Source organism: Parasteatoda tepidariorum, chromosome 8 (genome assembly GCF_043381705.1).
Source record: "Parasteatoda tepidariorum isolate YZ-2023 chromosome 8, CAS_Ptep_4.0, whole genome shotgun sequence".
NCBI classification, from domain to species: Eukaryota; Metazoa; Arthropoda; class Arachnida; order Araneae; family Theridiidae; genus Parasteatoda; species Parasteatoda tepidariorum.
This window is the reverse complement of record NC_092211.1, coordinates 15,749,883-15,771,428: the sequence shown is the minus strand read 5'-3', so window position 1 is coordinate 15,771,428 and position 21,546 is coordinate 15,749,883. Positions and strand designations below refer to the sequence as shown.

The 21,546-nt window shown below is 27.7% G+C and overlaps 1 long non-coding RNA gene across 1 annotated transcript in view; it reads right to left on the bottom strand.

Annotated features, from left to right (window-relative positions):
- Positions 1 to 21,546, bottom strand: part of LOC122269152 (uncharacterized) — a 39,428-nt gene that overhangs the window by 10,294 nt on the left and 7,588 nt on the right. The window contains exon 2 of the long non-coding RNA XR_006225004.2: positions 4,709 to 5,018. This is a non-coding gene — a long non-coding RNA (uncharacterized lncRNA). The remainder of the gene's footprint in view (positions 1 to 4,708; positions 5,019 to 21,546) is intronic.

The following is a 21,546-nucleotide window of genomic DNA, read 5'->3' as shown; positions in this document are numbered from 1 at the left end:
AATTTTACTAAAGTTTGAATTAACATAGTTTTTTTTATATTTCAAAGTTCAAAAACTGCGAAATCCTGCACAAAGTAGCCCCACATGACGGTAGTATAAATTGTTATTATTCAAAGTAATTCAACTTAGTGCTTATTTATACACAAATCTTTCCAGGTGAACTAAAATATTTTAAACGATGATAACCACGATGCTGTGTAACAGCTCAATCTATTTAGTTAATTATTTTTGATTATTTACTAAAAATTATTATTATATAAATATCGAAAAATATTCTTTTATAAGTAAAGAAAAATTAATTTGACTGAAAATATTTCATTTTATTGTATTCTACTCATAGGTAATATTTTTTACATGCTCAGAAAGGTACTTTTTCAAATCTACGACACATAAGAACTTGAAAATATATTTAGTAAATTTGCTTTGATTATTCTTAAAAAAATACTTTTCACAAAAGTGTCATAAGAATAATATTTTATCCATAAAAAATCATTGTCATCATATTTTAAATGATATAAACTTGGACTCCTTTATGCACTCAAAAAATATAACTGATTCTAGTAAATGTAATATAATACATTGCAACTATTTCTGAAAGCACATATTAATTTGATTTCGATTTTTTATTTTAATGTTACATCATATGCGTTGATATACAATGTTACAGAGTTTTCATATAAAAGTTGAGACTAAAGTAAAATAAATGAATATTTTATTTAAAATGCATTTTCACATTCGAATTTTTATTTAATAAATGAATTGCGATTAATTATTCGAATATTTTAACTTATTATTGTCGAAATGAATACTATTGAGTACGAAACTATAGCAAAAACAAAACGTAATTTTCCGAGCAAAGCATCTCAGTGAAAATGTAGTAGCATAAAAATACAATTGATTTCTGGAAATATATTTAGTAAGCAGAGATTGGTTATTTATTGTAGTAGTATTACCTATATTCAAAGGAAAATTAATTTTAGGAACAAAAAACATAACCTAACTGTAACGGATTTAAGTATTAAAATTGAATTTAGTGCATTGATTTTGAGGGAAGAATTTCGTAAAAATGTTATTTATTACTTGGCTAATAATAATTTAAACCTAAAACTGTTATGTCCATAAGATCCCAAGCGATTTTAAATGTATTGTAATACAAATACTACCGTAAAGAGACTATATTTTGCTATTAGATTTTGATTAATACTAAAAATATTATTTTACAATTGTTGTAAAAATTCCATCATTTGCGAATATAATAATATTTTATACACAAGAATCGGTGTATTTTACTCTTAAACCGAGTATACATATTTATTCAACTCCTTCATCTCAACGATTTTAATAAATTCAATGATAAAATATAAGATGTTTAAAGAGACCTCCTTCTCCCCTATACTTGTAAAGTTGCTTTGATTTAGTTATTAAACTGTTTTTGTGTAAATAATGCTCAAATGTAACTTTTTATATGAGCTTAAATATTTTAGTAACACACTCAAAATCAAAATATTGACAACTTTTTTCTACTCTACTTCTCTAAGTAATTTTTTTAAAAAGTAAATTGTTTCACATTTTTGAAAATTAAATTCGTTTTTTAAGATATGCTATGTAAAACTATTTGTAAACGAAAGGTCGAATTCTTTGCAAAAAGAAATTTCTAGTTATTTTTTAATAAATATTTTTTAATAGAGTACTTACATAAGAAGAAGGAAAACTAGTTTTTTAATTTTTTTAAATAATATAAATTTTTTTTATTTATTTATGCACAAACTCTCCTCTCCGTTTTTTTTCTTATCCATAAATGTCTTTTAACCATGTTCACTTTCGTATTACAAATAATTCCCAAGATTACTTTCAAAATCAATTTGAAAGTTTAACAAAACTAGAGACAAAAATAAATTATATTAAAACAGTGTTTATTTTTAAATAGGCTTCAATTTTGCACATCTTTGTTATAAAAGAATTTTTAAATAAGTTTCTCGTTCTGAGAAGCTCTTTTTTCAAAAACATTTATAAAACTTTAAGTTATACAAAATATTAACAGGTTATAAATTTTTAATGTATCTGTAAGTGATAGTGATAAAGCAGAATTTTAAATAAAAAAACTTGTAACAATAAATTTTATGTGTTCGTGTGGTAAGGTATATTTTCTACTAGATAGTAAACGTGATTAAGGAGAATATAAATAGCCTAATCACGTAGTTTTATTTTTTTGTGTTCTAAAAATTAGTGCGATAATGGAACTAAATTTAACTTATTATATTTTTATTAGAATTGAACACATAATTTCGTAGAAGAAATTATAGAATATAGTCATTACTTTATTAAAATTTTATTTAATATCTTTTTATTTTATAAATAAAGTATTAAACCTTTTGATCACAAATCAAATGTTAGTTTACAAAAAGTTATTAAAACTTAATTTTTCCTAAATTCTTACAAGCTTTATAGGACAATCTTAACGTAAGAAACGGTATGTTCGATGATGTAATTTGCTTTATACGGTAAGACTCACCAGCTACTCGGCAGCATAATTTAATAGAGCGTCTAACGCACTTGGTATTTGCCGGTAGCTAAACACTTTAACAAAATAAAAAAATATTACATCTTGTAGAATAATTAAAATGATAAAATATGTTCAAATTAACCTTTGTAACGGAGCATAATTACTATTAAAATAAATAACAAATGACAGCTGTTATAATTCACAGCCCTTATTGAATTTATTTTAAATATGTATGGCTTTAAATAATGCTTCCTAAATACATCGTAGTGCTAACAATTTATTTATTTCAAGCTGTACGAATAGTTATTAAGACGTCTTTTAAAATATTTTTTTTACATTTTATATTTATTTCAGCTTATTTTAAGATATTTTGAGTTTTCTGTGTTTATACATATCTATACTTTTTAGTAAAAAATAGTTCATTTATTTTTTTTAACTATTTTTAAAATGTGAAGGTTTTCTTTTAAAACAAAATCTTATAATTATGGCTTGTGAGATAGTTTTAGTAATATGTATTCTGTTATGCAACTTTTTAGAACTGCTACTAATACAGCACGAGATGTCTAAATTGCGCTTCAGATAAGTTACAAATGATTTAAAAGTTAGCAACTGAGACATCTCAAAAAAAGTATTACAAATCTTTATATTTAGTTTTGTAAACATAAAAAAGTCCACTGTTCTGCAGCCATTTTAAAACTATTTTTAAAATATTTCTGATTTGACCCTGTTAAGATACCACATAAGTTTCTTTGTTAATCAAAATAAAACATTTACAAGAATGTATTTAAAAAAAAAGTGTCACTGTATGGTATTTTCTGCGATGTCTGAAATAAAATTCATATTTTTTGAGACACAAGAGTGTTAATATATGTTGCCAATTTTCTACTAGTAACTTTTCTCTTAATAACATTTTAATAACTTTTAAAACATTATTATATTGTTTTACAAAAATAAACATTGCATTGCATAAACAAAAAATGAAAAAAGTGTTGATGGAAAAATTCCGCAATGAATATGGCGTATCTTGTCACCTTGACTATTTATTGCATTCCTATCATATGTGGATACGAATCCAAAAAACAAATTTTGCGATAAAATTTCATTAAAAATTAAAATGAAATTTTTTTGGGAGTTATCAAAAAACGCATCATTATATTTATTTATTAAATATTTATTTATTAAATATTTATATATTAAATATATAGTTTTGAAAGCTGAAATTGATAAAAGCAAGAGTTTTATCATTTCCTAACGAATTTGCCAAGGTTTTGTTTGTACAAAAAAGTTAATATTTTTTATATCCAGATCAGGGAATATATCTTACCATTGTATATCCATACATTTTTAAAAATTTAGTGTAAATTTAGTAAGTAGTTCTATGTTGAGCATTTTTTAAAAAAATAATATCTATCCGTCTATATATTTTCTATACCTTTATATATTTGCTATAACTCTGTCCAATCTCTGTTTCTTTATGCATTTAAATCTATAAATTATGAAAGAAAAATAGGTAAAAATTACAGTATTGGCCTCTGGCAGTCGAATTACAATTAACAGTCTCTGGATCAAAATTACAGTCTCTGGCGTTTCGCAATGACCTTGCAAAACTCATGGCAAACAACTTAAAATAAATGAGGCTAATTGAGCAATGGACGATACATTTTTTAATTGGACTGAAATTAAGCATCAATGCAAAGAGCTTAAAAATTATTAGACTGATTATAATACTAGAAAATTTTGTAGCCTGTCATTTAAAATTGACGTTGGTGCCTTCAAAGTGCCTGATTTTCAATAGACTCTTTATTGCGAAACTCATATCAATTTAGTGATTAATTCTGTTTTAGATAATATAAATCGCAAACTTTTGAGTCACATATTTAAAGCAGACAGTAATAAAAGACCAAATGCTTTACATTTACTTTGTCAAATAGTCTATATAATTCCACGCCCTTATTTGTATAAGATACCGTAATGTTCATAGAGTATTAAAATAAAAAGTATCTATATTAAAAATAAGAAACAAAGGGTAACTTGCTATTTTCTTAAGTAAGAAAAAAACATTTTCCTTAAAACACCTGCCAATTTAATGAAAGATATAAACGTGATCTCTAAGCATTTTATAAGTCGTAATACTTCTGATTGACTCTAATAATAGCATAAATCCCTCATAAACTTTATACCGATATATGAAATGCAAACACCTACAAAAATTACGATGACCCTAGAAAAATAATGCCAAACGTCTTCGTGTTCTTTTGGGCGTTGTGTTTGGTCTTCTTTTCCAAAAAGAAAAACGTGACCAATTTTATTCCATTTCGCATTCATAGTGTTCTATGTAGTGTCCGATGAATTGTTCGGAGATTAGGGACGTCCTTCGGTAAAAGAGGTCACATGGAATGCCTATTGGTATTTACAGTTTTCTTTTCATGTATGGAATCAGGTCGATGTATTTTCCTTGTATTTTATCTAATGACCAACTTGACACCTTAATATCATGGAATTGGCCATTAAAAACCTGAAAATATAAATTAGGAAACATAAGAGATATGTAGTTATGAATATTTGTAATAGTTACAATATGTAATAGTATGTAATACTATTACACACAAATAGGTAATATATGTAAATATGCATAGTATGTAATACTGTTACAATATGTAAGTTACAAAATCATTCCGGCTCATTTCTAGTAATTTTTACTTTAAAAATAAAAACAGGCAAATTTACTTATAGTTACGCTCAAAACTTATAGGTATTGGAATCAATGCAGATGATTTTTGGTGTTTAAAAAAATACATGAAGCTGCAATGTCTTTTTAGATAGTCTAGGCATTAAGGTTTTAGAAACAAATTATGCTGCTATTTAAATTTAAAATTATTTGGGGCAAAGATATCTTTGAAAAAAAAGGAACATGGCTCATTTTCTCTTAGAGCTGTAATAATTAAAAGCATAATAATTATAACAGTGATTGAAATATTTTGTATTTGGAATAATTTTTTTCACACTTCTTTCTATGTGCAATTTCTTCTTAAATTTCTTTCTTCTCGAAAATGCTTTGCCACTAATTATACTTATTTACTTTAAAAAAAAGTAGTTTTGAGTTGGAATCACTTAAATGCAAACGAATAGTCATATGAGTAATGAGAAAACTGCTAATAAACTAGTTTTAGAACAAAAAAAGAAGGATATCAATTGTTTCACCTTTAATTAATGCATGGCTCGTATTATTGGCTGGTATGCAATGATATAGTTAAAAATACAAGCAGTAAAATTGCCATTAGATTGTGAAACCAGTGAAATTGACGTTTTAACTTTCAACGCAATTAGATGTGCACCTATTTTGAAAAAGTGTCGAGTATAATTTCGGGTTAGGGAATTCACTAGAATAATTGTATTTTATAAGATCTTTTCATTTTGATGAAATTATTTAAAGCTGATACTTTAAACTATGTTTGCATTTAAATTTCTTTTACTCTCTCTTCTAAGTTCCAGCAAATAAAAGTAATTTTGCAACATTCAAATTTCGTCAATAGTCCCATAAATATATTGATTAAAAACATTTTGTTTGATTCGCACAATGAGAAAAAAGTACAAGGAAATGGTAAAATTAACAGTGTAACGGTTGAGAAAACCAAAAATCTCGGTAATTTTTACCAAGGCTCTTTGGAATTGATTTTTGGTAAAATTAGGAACAAAATAATGAAATAATACTCATTATAAAATTGTAGCGTGTGGAGAATTTACGGAGAAGATACCATTTGGTAACTTTTCCGTAACTTAATACCGGATAATATTAAAGTTATATGTTTAAAGTTGTAGTTAATATGTAAGCATTAAAATACACTGTATTTTAATAATATTATTTTTTGGTCTGGTTTACAAAATAATAGTTCTTATTACCATGCATTTAGTGAAAAATTCAAACCTTTTTTATAATAATAAAATGGTTTTAGAAGTGGTTCTTATTTCATGTTCTAAGGTTCTATGATGACAAATATTACCAGAAATTATTAAAGCATATTTTATTGCTAATTTCCCTAAAACCCTTAACAACCTTAAATTTTACCACATTCTGGTAGTTTTGACCATAATTTTTTCTATATTCAATTACTAAGAATACAGTTATTTAATTTGAGTGCCTAAAAATGTTATTTGGAATTTTCAATCAATCAATTTGGAATCAAGAGACAGCCAAAATACCAATGTTTTGAAAATGACCCATATTTGAAAATGATCCATATTTGTCATTATAACGATATTTAAGTTTTACAAAAGCCGCACATGTAATTCATTTCTATTAGAGTAACCTGGTTATTCATCGTGAGCTTATTTTTAAGTATAGTAAACAATTTACTTTGATTTATTCCTTGGTGGATTAAAATAATATTTGTCGCCTGCGTGGAATTTATATTAATATTTATCATCTACTAAGGCACATGTTTTGCTCAATTTTAAACATGGTTAATGAAAAGTCTTTATTTCATTACAGACTATAATTAAGTAAAAATATGTCCATTAGCTTTATACATAGTAATCAATTAATTCAGTTATTCAGTTATAGGGGAATTACAAGATTTCTGAATTAAACGTTCGAAACAGTTTATAAATCAACGTTTATTTATTCTTCGATAGTTTGGTAACCTTTAAACGAATAACAAGAAATAAAAAAAAAATATGCTTTTTCACTGTTCTTGAAAAAATGGTTTAAAAAAATCAAAAGATTTCTTTTTTGTATTGATCATTTCTTATAAAAATATGGCTGCTATTTAGTGTCTGCTCAATATCAATTCATTTTCGAATTAAACGTTCAAAAAAGGTTAAATTAAAACGTTTATTTATTGTTTAATAATTGGATCACATTAAAGCATAAGAAAATATTAATTTATTGGAAAAAATGCAATTAAATCTTTCAACTGTCATTAATAAACGATTAACTGTTTAATATCAGTAATTAAAATTACTTAAAATCAAAAGACAGTCTATGTGCCAATGTTCTGAAAATGACCCGTATTTGTAATTATAACGATGTTTAAGTTTTACAAAAGCAACACACTTAATTCATTTCTACTAGAGTAATCTGGTTATTCCTGGTGAGCTTATTTTTAATTATAGTAAACGTTAATAAACGGTAAAAACGCAAATTAATGGAAAATCTCTTTCCATATTGTTTGCGTATCACAATTGAAACTATTATAATTTTCACTTCACAACATAGTTCAATTTGACAAGTGATTTCTGAACTCAACTTTAAGAAAAAACTAAAATCATAACATTTATATAATTGCTAAGTCGGTAACGTTTAAACATATTTCACTTATCTATCATATTTTTTAAAAAATTTTTTAAAGCAACTGTCACAAACAAAATAATAATAATTGAAAGAAATGTGGTGAGTTTGCTTTTGGTATTATTCATTTCTCAGAAAGAGCAACTACAGTCAAACCACGCTATAGTGAACCTTCATGGGACCGAAATTTCGGCTCACTATAACCGGGAGTTCACTGTATTCGTACTGCAAACAATTTTAACTAATTTGTCCGAACTGCTCCCTTCTGTTACATGTTATTTAAATAAATGACCAATAAAAAGAAATACAAAATTGATTTAAAAAAAACTAAAATCATAGCATTTCGGTAACATAGTCGGTAACGTTTAGACGCATTTTACTTATCTATTTTATTTTTTTTAAAATTTTTTAAAGAAACTGTCGCAAACAAAATAGTAATAATCGAAAGAGCTGTGGTGAGTTTGCTTTCGGTATTGTTCATTACTACAGTCAAACCCTCATGGAACCAAAATTTCGGTTCACTATAACCGGGAGTTCACTATATCCATACTGTAAACAATTTTAACTAATTTGTCTGAACTGCTCCCTTTTAATACACATTATTTAAATAAATGACCAATAAAAAGAAATACAAAACTGATATAAAAATTCTGCGTTAATACAAGGCCCGATATCAGACCTTAATATTGACCCATAATATTTATATTAGACCACGTACTATATTACCAGATACTAGTGTACCCTACCAGAGGAAATAATTATAGGCCTAATACGGGGTACACAATATGGCTATATAGGTTACTATGTATGTATATATATAAGCGTGTTAAATAGCTTTAAAATGAGGAAATTCGAAGTCGTTATTCGGTATTGACACATAGTCTAATATCTAAATTAATATTGACGCATAATATTTATATTGGATCACGTATTATATTACCGGATACTAGTGTACTATACCAGAGGAAATAATCATTGGCTTATTAGGAGGTACACAATGAGGCCCTATAGTTTACTATGTATGTATATATATACAATAGCGTGTTGAATAGCGTTAAAATGAAGAAATTCGAAGACAATATTCTGAATTAACACATAGCCCGATATCTTACCTTAATATTGACCCATAATATTAAGGTATAATGTAGTAACAAAAAATGTGTTAACTTTTATTTTTTATTATTCCTTGTCTTGCGTGCAAAAAATTTAGGGATGGAAAACTGAGGTAGAAGAAGAAAAGAAGAAAAATGCTTATGGCTACATTCTACATAATTGATGGTTTTAAAAATCGGTAAATGTTTTTTTCGTAGAAATTTCAAAATTACTATAAAATGAATGAAAAATGAGTCGAAAACAGTAAAAAAAATTCATAATATCCAATTTCCTCTCTTTTATGGTTCACTATATCAGCAAAAAATAATATTATACGTGTATCGTAAAGCATGGTTGCAAACATTTCATTCACTTTATCCGGGAGTTCACTATAAATCCTGTTCACTATAGCGGGGTTTGACTGAAAAATCTCTGACCAATTGATTTGATGATCAATTTCTGAATGAAACTTTAAGAAATGATAGCGTCATAGCCTTATTTTTTTTGTGCGATAATTCGGTAATGTTTAAATGTATACAGAAGTAACGTTTCATTGAATGTCAAAAGCAACGTTTTTATTGTCACTAGCAAAATAGTAACTCGAACAAATTACCGTCAATATTATCCTATTTTTCATAAAATGCAACTACGATACTACCCTGGTCATATTATTAGACGCACTATAAGATTCTATGAAAAATTATAATTATCAGGTGATACTATACAGCTGCATTGTCAGCATATTATACAGCTATACAGCGTCAATATTACCCTCTTTTTCATAAAATGCAACTACGATACTAAATTTCCTGGCCGTATTATTAGACGCACTATAAGATTCTATGAAAAATTATAATTATCAGGTGATACTATACAGCTGCATTGTCAGCATATTATACAGCTATACAGCGTCAATATTACCCTCTTTTTCATAAAATGCAACTACGATACTAAATTTCCTGGCCGTATTATTAGACGCACTATAAGATTCTATGAAAAATTATAATTATCAGGTGATACTATACAGCTGCATTGTCAGCATATTATACAGCTATACAGCGTCAATATTACCCTCTTTTTCATAAAATGCAACTACGATACTAAATTTCCTGGCCGTATTATTAGACGCACTATAAGATTCTATGAAAAATTATAATTATCAGGTGATACTATACAGCTGCATTGTCAGCATATTATACAGCTATACAGCGTNTCAAACGATTTGTTTATTTGTTGAAGGGTGTTTCAGCAGTTTAACAAAATATGAAAACATAATTTCACGTGTTTATTTTAACTTAAAAATATTTTTTTTTTTGTCTGTTGAGGAATATTATTATAATGTTTTGAGAAAACAACGCATTCAAATGATAATTTTAATTTTATTATCTAGCAAAAGCGAAACGAAAGTGCAATTTTTTGATACACCTTCATATTTTTAATAAGGTATTTACTTCCTTATTTTGATTTTGAACAAGGTTACTTTTATTCTTTGCTTTTTTACAAGATTTTTGATCTTTATATTTCGTTTTTCTAACAAGTTTACTTTAATATTTTGCTTTTTAACAAATGGTTTTTACTTTTATATATATTACGACTATTTTCAATACCAACCCCCCTCTAAAAAAAGGCAGTATTTTTAACATGGTAATTTTTGGATTATAGGAGGAACAGCAGCTTTTTTTACGCTTTTATAATATTTATTTTCTTGAAAATATAGGATGTAATGTAATAGGAGGAATAGCAGCTTTTTTACGCTTTTATAATATTTGTTTTCTTGAAAATTATTTGCAAAATCCATCTATAGGATGTAATGTAATAGGAGGAATAGCAGCTTTTTTTACGCTTTTATAATATTTGTTTTCTTGAAAATTATTTGCAAAATCCATCTATAAAAGTATATTTTTTTGGACCTAAAATATTTGAAACCTTCTAAATTTGTAAAATTACCATCTAAAAACATTATTTCCGAAACTCACTTTTCCGTTATATGGAGGAAGTTTCTGTTCTATACTTTCTTGTACTCGTTTAAGTCTATTTTCGTAACTGCATCATAAAAAACAGTAATATATACTGAAAACAGAAGTTTTTAACTCATACAGAACAAAAAAGTCCGAGTTTGTTGAGTCAGAAATAATAAATAAAAGCCAATAAATTTTTATCAAGTTAAATAATAAGGGGAGTTTTGGAAGATAATATCGTACAAAATATTGTTTGGGAAAATTTTGTTTGATTGGTAATATAGATTTTTGTTATATTAACTGTTGCATTTATTAATAATAGACTTATAATTGCTGCAGAAAAAATGTATAGTCAAATTAATATTATAAAATAATAAATAATTTATGATTTTAATTTGTCGCACCAATAAGTTTAGTTTTAGTTTAATAATTAATAATTTAATTTTATTTGAATGTAGTAAAATTAAGCTCTTTTTCGGCACTATGAAAACATTCGAAACTCAGTAATTTTTACCAATAAATTTTGATAACGATTTTGGTAAAATTAACAATAAAATATATATTCATAATGTGTGATAAAATTTGGTAAATGTGGTGAAAATTAGTAATTCATACTTTAGAGGACGACATAAAGACAATTTATTGGGTTAAATTTAATTTTCAATTCGGAATTTTTTACAAAAAGTGTGGTAACAAGAACCATAATTCTGAAAATCAGAATTTCCGGTAAACAGTTGCCATATGAACGGAAAAATTACTAAATGAATGGTTTGAATGGAGTATATTCTGATTTGCTAGAATTTTTCATTTCATCAGAAGTGTCATTATCATACAGTATGGTAATTTCTTCAGACTTTTTTACTCCGGGAACAAAACGTTATTAACTTTTTTGCTATTAGAGAATAAAGCAACAAAGTTCTTCAATTCCTAAAAACTGCCATTTTTTTAAAAAAAATTTTATAAATATCAAATAGTTTACATAACTACTTCGAAATTTTTTTCTAGTAGATCTTTCGTTTTTTGAACCCATCTAAAATTAATAATTGATCTGTTTCACTCTTAATAACTTAAAAAAATGTAATAATATTTGTAATGTAAAAATGTAAAAATAAATGTAAAAATGTAAATAAATATTCCTCCTTGATATAATTCAGACATTATTTTTATTTAGTTTTAAAGAACGATTAAAAATTATTGATTATTCTCATTAAAATTATCTTTTTAAACACATAAAATACAGGGATAACACCCAATCAAAGTAAGAGTAATAACGAGAATTAATTTAGAATTTTCTCATTCAGGGTCGTGGCACCCTGAGTGCCAGTACTTTTTACCGTAATTTGATCAAGAATTTCTTACAGTGTAGGGTTTAATAGAATGGATGTTTTCGCAATTAACTTATATGTGTTTCAATTGACTAATATATAACGTAACGGGATCGCTTTTAAACTTAGCAAAGCTTTCTTTCAATTTTTTCGTATTACTTGAAATTAAGGTTTAACTTCTGTTAATAAAAAGTTAAAGTTCTTAAGTGAAAATAACTAATGTCACAAACACTAAAAATAAGTAATATCATACGTCGTAGCTGCATGTTCCTGCCCTACCTCATTTTCTGCAAGGTTGGATACTGTGTAAACAGCGGGCAGGCAAAGCAGATGAGCATGATAAAAATATCTTTGTGATTTACGTTCATATAAACTAACTTAATTTACGATGAAATCCAAATGTATTCCTTAGTTTCTTTGTTTTTTTAAATTACTATGTTTACTTCTCAATGTACGAGGATCATGATATAACTTGTTGCTAAAAATAAGAATTTCAATGAGAAAACTGCATTATATCTAGTTATACGGAGGTATAAGATTTATCCGATCCAATCGGAAAAACCAGAATTCATCCGATTAGATGGGAAAATTCCTGGTTTTAGCATTCTTCTAACATCAAGAGAAGAACTTTTTTGAAATTTCTGTACTGTAGGGTAACCACATTTCTAAAAAAAACCCTTAATTTTGGTTTCAAAATAATAGCTCCAATTATCGCATCTTTTGTAAAAAAAGATAGTTGATTAAATAGTTTTTATATCATGCTACAAGATATCATGATAAAATTATCACATTTTATCACATTTGCTAAATTTTATCACGTATTAAAGAACCATATTTTACTTTTAATTTTACCAAATCATTTTCAAACCTCCTCGGTAAAAATTACGGAACCTTTCTGGTTTTTCCTTAAGGACAGAAACACGGTAAATTTTACCATATTCTGGTAGTTTTGACTAGTATTTTTCTCAGTGAAATATAATTAAGTTACCCTCTAAAATATGTATTTTTTGCACTAAATAATTTTCATTTTTGGAGCTACTATTTTCTCATTCTCACTCTCCTGGGTAATTTAAGAATTTAGAAATTGAAAATTTTAGAATTTTATTCACGGAGTTTCTTAGGGAGGGAAAGAAACTCTAAAGATCCGGATTTGTTCTAGCAAACATTAGCCAACATAAAATTCATATTAAAAAAAGTGAAAAAAAAAATAAGGGAACAAATGTTTGATTTTTGCTGCCTTTTAATGAAAAAGTAGAGCATACTTTTCAAACAAAATAAACTGCAAACAAGTAGACGTACTCATAATAATTATCTATCAGAAACTAATAAATTGCGTTGTTTTATTACATTTCCTTATTATCGCTGAGAAAAAAAAATCATTTATAGGGATGAGAGTAGTGCTTAGTAATCATTTGCTATTTCAATCAATCGTGGACTTTATCTCTCCCTTCTTTTGAAAAATCATCATTTAATACTGGCGTATGGTATTTTATTATCAAAAAGTCGTTAAGAAAAAAAAAAGTAAACAAGGCATTGAAATAAAATATTTAACCTAAAATCCAAGATGTACAGGAAAGAGGGGACTTAAAATCTAAAGTTTCTCCTTCGGGTTTTCAATTTATAAAAAAAAAATAAACTTCTTCTCTGTAACAATGTTTGCTTAACAACATCTCAGAGAAGATCGTTATGGCCAAATCTATGGCCCAAAATCAATCGAATGAAGAGCCTATAGAGCTTACTAGATGAAGGTACTCATATGAAGTACGTGCTCATAAACTGGCCTATCATCGCTTAATATTATGATCCTCTCCACCAATAAAAAGGCTTTCTTGAGTCATAATCTCGGTGCACTCAACAGAATTCCATCGGTTGTGTGCAATAATAGCTGTAAAAATGCTGTAAGTACAGTGGACATAAAAGAGTTGAAGAGTTGGTATGAGCTAGCGCATCTGCGGATTGTCCCACCAATGAAGTCGCGCAAACACTACACACACTTCTAGGAGCAGAAGACATAAAAGACATCGCTTACTGAAAATTGACATTTTTATGAAGATGAAAAGCATAGAACTCAATCCCAGAAGTGCGTTGAACTGATGCGCATCCGTATATCTGTGGAACTTATAAAGTTCTTATCAGTTTACTGAGAAAAATGTGATTATTTCCGTAACCCGGCTATATGTTCTTTATACTCTTAAGAAATAACTTCAACATTAAACCATATTATCAGTATCTTGAAGCATAATAATACGGTGGACATATTCTGCAACCTTAATAAGGTGTTCAAAGCTCGTACAAAATTCGAGCAGTCAAGTTCATGAAATATAATTAGGCAAATTCAACCATAGGTTCAACCTAGCACCACTTTAATTTTGCTGCAAAATTCAATGATATTATGATATCTCTCGCTCCAAAATTTCTAGTTGCGTAAATGTGGTAGATTTGCTACTATTTAAAATAGGCTCTTGTGATGCGTTGGCAAGCTCACGGCAATAAGCCTAACAAATCACGTTGGAAGTTGTAAAGAGAAACTAAAAAGTAAATTTAAACGATTGAATGGATCCATTCTCTGAGATATCATGATAAAACTAACAAATTTTATCTTAAATTATAAAACCTTATTTTGTTGTTACTTTTTTCTAAAATCCCTACCAAGGAACTTCGCTAGGAAGCACCGAGCTTTTTGGAGTTCTTTAAAGCAAGGAACCGTTAAATTTAACCAAATACTAGCATCTTTCTTTTTCTAAATGTAAAATTGAAAGTTTCTCTGCACATTGTGATGATCACTAATGCACTAACTTCCATCGTATATTTCTTGCATTTCAGTTTGCAAGTATAATAATAACCAAATTGTTATTTTCTTACGAGAGATAATTCTAGAATAATATTTAAAAACAAAAAATTAATTTAAATAGATTGTTGCATATCCAACGTTATATTTTTAATCCCTCCTTCCGCTTTCTCGTGACGCTTTTTTTTTATTTTTATCATTTGCTGAAATATTTTGTATTATTATGCAGCATTTTTCATTCTTCTATCTTAAATATTTCGCATACAATATCGATAAAAGCTGTTTATTTTAAGTTTCAGAAGGTGATGTTATAAAAATAACATTGCTACAAATTTCGTTTTTTTTCTTTTTCTTAAATTTTTTTTAAAAAGAAAACAAAGCAGATGAAATCTGAAGTAAAAATAAAAGCCGAAGTGCTAATTTCGAATTTCAGTATAGAAAATAACTGAATTTAGATTCAGTTATTTTCTAACACTTTCAATCGCATTTTTAAACTCCTTTTTTTTCATTCATCTATTTAGGTTTGAATAATCAAATTCAAGTGTTAATATTTCCCCTCCTTTTATTATCGAGTTTTGAATTTCAATTATAGTTCACAAATTAGTTCTTTTCGCAAATAATGATTGTTTGTCGAAGAAAATTTGCTAATAAGGTTCTTTGCTAGTAAAACAAGGCCTACTTGAAACAGGTGAATTAAAACTTTTTTAACTGGGGCTATTTGAATTGATTCTTATAATTAGGTTTGGTTTTTGACGAAATGATTTTAAACTACCAGAAAACTGAACATCAACTAATTTAAAAAAGGAGGAAAAGTTTGTTAACAGAAGCAATTAGTTAATAATTCAACCGGTGACATTAGTTCAGATCATCATTAATAGCATCCGTCTTTTTTTTAATGACTGAATTATTTTCATCAAAATGAAAGCAATTTAAATTTTTAATATTTGGTACTCGCAATTATGAATAAATAAATAAAAATTCAAATAAAATGTAAGCATAAAAAAAAGAATGTCCTTAAGAATTTAATTGATTATTTTTAAAAAATCAACTTAATGTTTTTTTTTATCTATATGAATCAAGGTAAACATTTTGTATTCACATGAAACTTTTAAAATATTTCTATAAACCTTAAAACAAGTTTGTTTCCGTCTTTATTTTCCTTCTAAAATGGTGACATTAATTTCGCTTTTTGCATAACAATGCAAAATTCTGCAACTTTCTTAATTTTGAAACTCACGACTATTTTTTTATTTATTGAACTTTATTTAACTGCTGTATCTCAATCCTTAAAGACACATAATCTGTCATTGCAAAGATCTGGGGCTCAAACCTCAATGGAGACACAAAATCCTCTCAGTTTCAGACTCATGGGTGTCAACTTGTCTCAGAAGTAAATGCTGCATACTGTTCGGCTTTAAGGACAGCCCAGACTTTTAGTCTGCTACTACGGTACCAAGGAAGCACATTTCTAACTGTAGTGCATTGGAGGAACGAATGAGTCGATTTGCGCAAAACTAAGATCCCCCCCCCAACTATATACCCAGATTAAGACAAAACTATTCATCCCACAACCCTAACCGAAGTGACCATTTTGACCACTGTCCACGCCACCACGTGAGTCCGATGTCTAGATTAGTTCACCTGAAAGTCGCACAATACATTGTCCCCATCCTGCTGTTGGTCACGAATTACGAATATTCTTCTTCTAGTCCCTAAAGGATTGTTGTGGGAATACTTTCTAATCTTAATTATTATCGATTTTATTTGAATATCAAAGAAAATATACAGTAAGAGAACATAAAGTCAACAATACATTGACCAGTAAAGACAACTTAAAAAATTGGTTAAACATTGCACCGGAATACGAAGCTAATTTACGACTTCCCTAATAATGTGTTTAATTAAACAATGTTCAATTATGGTATGGTACGGTAGCTATGAGCTTATTAATTTACTCAAATATTTATAAATTTTTAAGAATCAGAGCACGATGAGTTTCATGATAGAGTTTCCAAGAAAAATATAAGACAGTAATAGAATTTTAAGTTTCAATTGCAAAAATGCTAATGCTATAACTTTCAATATTCTTGACGAAGTTGTACGATATTTCTATACGAAATGTTTTAAAATTAAATTACTACAGATAGAGAAACCTATAAAAACTCGTATAAGTGATATAATTATTTTTCCGTGTAGGGTAAACCAACCAGTGAAGGAACACATCACAGTGAATGAATATTTCATGTATATTTTTTAAAAATAAAATTTTAAAAGATTTTATTTAGATTGATTGGTTTTGGTAGCTTGCTACCTAACAATAAGAAGTCATCTGACAATGTATTGGATTACGTGGTTACATATTCCTCTCTGAAAAATTTTCTGAATGTGTTAGCTAGATTAAATTTTCTCTCACTCAGTGCCCTGTAAAATACTCTTTATACATGCCATCTCATTGGAAGGATTTAATGAAAAATATATATTCGGCTATTAGAAATCTAGTTAATAACAAGCTCAACGACTAAATCAAAAATATAAGGTATTAAAACTTGCTTCTAGAAAGCGTTCATATATTCAAAGAAAGTAAAAATAACTTTGTGCAGGAATATAATAATTGTGTCAATCAGCATTTAAAGCAGGAATAAAAAAAATATAATCAAATACTATCAAGCGGATATTCACTATGAAAAACGTTGCTATTCATGCCCAAGGTAAAGACTTCGGGCGATTTGCTTTATAAAATTCTACCTAGAATGTGGATGTAGAAGATTTGATGGACCACACCTTTGAACTATAGCTTTTTCGTTTTAATTCCTTTTATTTATGAAACCTTTACATTTTAGGCATAAAAATCTCCTTTTAAAAAATAGATGTTGAAATTTCATTGCATACAAACCTTCACTTGAATGATTTGTTTTAAAAAAAAATCTCGTTCCCAGAAGTATAAAAAATACTTATTTTTACCGACCTAGTTACAAAGTATCTCAAATTTTAAAGTTCAATGAAACTTTTGATCCACATGCTATATATTTGGAAGGGTTTGGTCTCTGTTCAAAAAGCAATACACTATCAATTATTACGAACGATGGTAATGCCAAACCAAAAATATAAACTATAAAAACTTGTTCGAAGAACGTATTAAGTGTGAGAATCAGGTTGTCAGAAAAGTGAGAGTCAGGTTTTTTTTGTAGAATAATTATAGTAGCACTTTGTAGTAGAATACTATAAACGAATGAAACCACGTATGAAGTACACGTAAAAATTATGAAAGATAAAGCATTCATGTGAATGTAAAATGTCTCACAAATTGGTATGCACGCTCAAGACATAGGAGTGCTCATTCAAGTTATCCCGCAGAAATTTTATGGGAGTATATGGTTAAAAAAGATTTGAATGAGTGCACAGCATCGTTGAACAAATTTGAAAAGCAGTTATTTTTTTCCGGCTTTACTGCTTTTATTCCTTGAAGCTTTAAATTTAAACATTCAAATCTTATTTAAAAAAGAAGCCCTAACTGGCTTGAATTCAAACATTGATTTAAAGGATTTGCATTAAAAAATAAAACCTCGTTCCCAGGAGCGTGAAGAATGTATCATTTTTTTGCCGCCCTACTTTTACTATATCTCAGATTTCACGCCCAAATCTCATTACAACGACGGGATGTAATTTTAACCTCAAGGCGATCAAGTAAGCTATAAAAGTTTGATTTTTCTTTGCAGAGGTTCGGTCTCAATTTGAAAGAAGGCCATGCATTTTGCGGTTGTCACAGACCAGGGCTTTAGTCAAAAATGCAAACTCAGCGGCTATATCAAAAATATAAGCCATAAAAGCTTACGTGTTTTAGAGTTAAGGGGGGCGTGAGAGAGATACGTATCGCTCCTATTTTTGATGGCTCCTGGAACATTAACAATGCCATTGTCCGCCTCTCCCAGCCTAGGCTTTTTAATGGCTTTTCCTTGCAGAACCGAATTCTGTTGGGAAAAAGCTATTCCAGGCGTCCTCCAGTTTTATAGTTTGGCCATAAAATCTAATTCTTACTTTTTTCTGATTGGTTCAGAGCTTATAAAAGGCGGAGTTTGCTTCTATGGAATGTATCTCGGAGTGGCTGACTGTGTAATGTTAATGTGGACATTCCATAGGTTTTAGCGCTTGCCATCTGATTAACTGGTAACGCACGTGATTTGTCGGTAGATTAATTTTGTTGAATTATACGGCCGTCGTAAAGTCTGCGTGTGCCACAGATTCCTGTGAAGGTAGCGGCTTCCAAGGGAATGTAAAATAATTCAGACGTAATTGCCTTGAAACAAGAGCAGGCACGTTTTAAACTAAGGCCACGCTATCACACTGGTGTATTTCAGAGACAATTTTAGTTTATGAACCTCTATACCAGTTGCAGACACGAGGGCATACATTATAAATACTGCCACGCGATGCGATAGATTAAATTTCTTAATTAATTTTTTTATTTACATTAAACTGTATATTGATGCAAGAATAATTTATATGTGCATTATTTATTTATATTAAATTATATTAAATTTATATTGAATAATTCTGATGTACTTGCCTTGAAACAAGAACAGGCACGTTTTAAACTAAGGCCACGCTATCACACTGGTGTATTTCAGATACAATTTTAGTTTATGAACCTCTACACCAGTTGCAGACACGAGGGCACACATTATAAATACTGTCACGGGATGCGATAGATTAAATTTTTTAATTATTTTTTTTTATTTACATTAAAATATATATTGAAGCAAGAATAATTTATATGTGCATTATTTATTTATATTAAATTATATTAAATTTATATTGAATAATTCTGATGTACTTGCCTTGAAACAAGAACAGGCACGTTTTAAACTAAGGCCACGCTATAACACTGGTATATTTCAGAGACGGTTTTAGTTTATGAACCTCCATACCGGTTGCAGCCACGAGTGCATACATTATAAATACTGTGTGATATATTAAATAATATGTAATATATTAAATAATATATTGAATACTGGATATGATATATTAAATTTATATTAAATGCTTGTCATCTTAATCAATTTTGAGAGTTTATTTCTTTGCATTTTGATCTTGTAACAAATATGGTTAAGGAAACACAGATAAAAAGATATAGTGAGATTTCACACTCAAATAATTTATATATTCAGTTTTCGATACCTTTAAAAAACTTTTTGTTTTCCTGTTTAGCGAGGAGATTGCTACAATACAATCGTAAAAAATGCATTTGCAAATAACTTTTAGTGATTTAGAAAGTAAATTTCCTCTAAGATCAGAATATTAAAGAACACTTCAGCTTAATATGTGTTCAATTTATTCTAAAATGCCTTTTTCTCTGCTATACAATAGTATGTTTTTATTACACTCTCTAATTTATATTATTTATAAAACTATAATATAAAATGTGTTCATTATAGTCTTTATTGTATATTTACTACAATATTCATTTATTTCATTTCACCTTTTTGTTTAACTTTTTTTTAATAAATCGTATCCAATTACATTATGTAAGATTTATAAAACACTGACTTCATATTTTGTTTTCTGTTTCTGATCTTGACTAGTCGCAAATGGTTAAAGAGTGCTTCCTGATAAATTATTCAGTTCAAAGTAAATCCAATCAAAATATCGAACGTTCTTTTATTTATTGTAAATTTTTATAACATAAATAGATCTAATAAATTTTAATTAATAATTATTATTCTAGTTTATAATATTTTCAAACATTAAAAAAATAGCTGTTATTTATGATATTCTTAAAAATTTAAAAAAAATAGCTGTTATTCTAACTTATCTATTTTTAAAACATCATTTTAAATTTTGCACGGTTTGAAATTCTAAATTAAAATGTTTATTTGCTGTATAAAACTCTTTTAAAACCAAAGTAAACGTTTGTTATTGTCATCCAAGTTTGAAAACAAATTTCGTTTTGAAAAAAACTGCAAAACGTAGAATGACAGTGGATATTGGAGAATCACTTGGTAGCTGAAAATTAATTCAGCATACTTCAAATAAGGTAAGTAAAATAGTTGATAAAGTTTTTTTGAAAATTGGGGATAAAGTCCTAAAAAATAATAAATCGTGGTAAGGGATCTAATTTAAAAATAAAATTAAAAGTATGCTAAATTTTTTGAAGTTATTCTATTGTAGTAGAATAATTTGCAAACCAAAAAATGTCTTAAAGTCATAAAGAAGTTCATATAGCAGACATTTAAACTTCAATATTTGAGTAATATGGATAAAAGTCGCCTAAATCTTACCACTTTTTCATAAAGAAATTTTGATATTAATTAGAAATCATTGAAAATTATATTTGAAATATTAATAAGAAATAGAGACATTCAGCTACTTAAAGTATTCTTATTTCTTTGGTAATAATATTTGCGCAGAAGGTATTAATTTTTTTTAAAGGTTTGGTAAAATTTTGGAACTGGTTGCCTAATTCATACTATCTGATCCATAAACCGTATAACCTTAAAATAATTAGCATTTATGATCAAGTGAATAAGTAAACAATGAGTAACCCAAAATAATTGCTTAATAGCATTACAACAAATGTAATATTATAAACTTGTTGC